Source organism: Phascolarctos cinereus, unplaced genomic scaffold, assembly GCF_003287225.1.
Source record: "Phascolarctos cinereus isolate Bilbo 61053 unplaced genomic scaffold, phaCin_HiC Scaffold_9;HRSCAF=440, whole genome shotgun sequence".
Lineage (NCBI taxonomy): Eukaryota > Metazoa > Chordata > Mammalia > Diprotodontia > Phascolarctidae > Phascolarctos > Phascolarctos cinereus.
The window spans coordinates 59,104,691-59,106,400 of record NW_027556402.1 but is presented as its reverse complement, the minus strand read 5'-3'; the positions used below and the strand labels follow the sequence as shown (position 1 = coordinate 59,106,400).

General features: G+C 38.2%; 1 pseudogene; it reads left to right on the top strand.

Annotated features, from left to right (window-relative positions):
• Positions 1 to 725: 725 nt before the first annotated feature.
• LOC110195641 (glutamine synthetase pseudogene) lies at positions 726 to 1,432 on the top strand (annotated as a pseudogene).
• Positions 1,433 to 1,710: the final 278 nt, after the last annotated feature.

Genomic DNA, 1,710 nt, shown 5'->3' with positions numbered 1-1,710 from the left:
ATGGGGAAATGGTCTATATGTGAGTAAAAATTCACTTCACATGCACATGTATAGCAAACCATCTTAAGTGGGAAACTCATTTTACTTCTGAGTCTTCTTCATATGTAAAATAAAAATATTAGCTAATATAACCTCAAAGGTCTCTTCAAACTCGAATTTTCTAATTCTCAGATCTTATACTCCTATTGTGTAAAGGGGAATCAACCTGTATTCCCTGGGATAAAGGTGGGGTGTTGATATGAAGTGAATGTATTGTGATTCATTCTACCACAGCAAGGAAGTCTATATATGCTCACTAAGGATTCCTTGAGTGGGTTTGTGGTGTCTCTATTCCCATATGGACCTCACTGGATATGTGCTTCTTACATTGTTAGGGATTATTGACTACTACTCCAATTGCATTTAACCATTAAACATCAATTAACTTTTACAAAGGAATACTTACTTTAAAAGCATAGCTAAGAAGACAACCTTGGAAATGTCAAAAACTTGTAGATCCTGGAACTAGCTCTGAAAATAGCATCACAAAAAGGCATGAAGCTTAAGACATTGTCTCCCCATCCTCAGGTGAGCAGAATCCAACTTTAACATAAAGTTCAAAATTAAGAAATGAACAAACATGAAAAAAAATCATAAAAAGATACTACGGTGGCAGGGAAGACCAAGGCATAAACTTAGAAGAAGACAACAATGTGAAAACAGCTACAAAAAAGCCTCAAAGAAAAATGCTAATTAAACCCAAATCCAATAAAATTCCTGGAAAAATTAAAGAAAAAAACAATAATAGTAGAGGAAAAAATGGAGGAGTAGATAAATTGTATGGAAGAGATATAGTGAAAGCTCATTATTGTTCTTATCTATGTCAAAATTGGGGTGGGTGGGATGACAAATGCTGAAGTAATGCCAGCTTAGTGGGAGTTCCAGATAGGACCTTTACTGTATAGTGATTAAAATGAGAGATCACATCTGGATTTCCCATTTCATTCTCCATAGGATTTGGGAAGACATAATGCTTGATCACAAGCCAATCTCTTGGAATTAGAATGGTGCTGGTTGCAACACTAACTTTAGAACCAAGGCCATGAGAGATGAGAATGGTTTAAAGTACATTGAAGAAGCCATCAAAAGACTAAGTGAGTAACATCAATACCATATTTGAGTCTATGACCTAAAAGGGGGTCTGGTCAATGCATATCACCTGATAGGTTTCTGTGAGACATCCAACATCAATGAGTTTTCTGCTGGTATGGCCAACTGTGGTGCCAGTATCCACATTCCCAATATGGTTGGCCAGGAAAAGAAGGGCTACTTTGAAGACTGCCACCCATGTGCCAACTGTGACCCTTATGCAGTGAAGGAGGCATTCATCAGCACCTATCTCCTCAGTGAGAAAGGAGAGGAATCCTTTCAGTATGAAAACGAAGTGGACTAGGCTTAGATTCTTAAAATCTATCCACTGCTTATATTCTAGCCACTGCTTACTAATGATCAAACTCCTTAAGAGTCTGCCCAATATGACAAATGTTCTAATAAACCTTGTCTTTGGCTGAAAGAATGGCTTGGGTTGAATTTTTTCAGGCAGGACCAGCGGGTTGTGATTTTACAGTCCCAGCATCCCTAAGCCCCTAAACCTCATCATTTTGGTGACCTGTATGGGGAAACTGCCAAACCCCAAGTTCTTCTCCTGCAAAGACTGGAAGGCATGTAAGC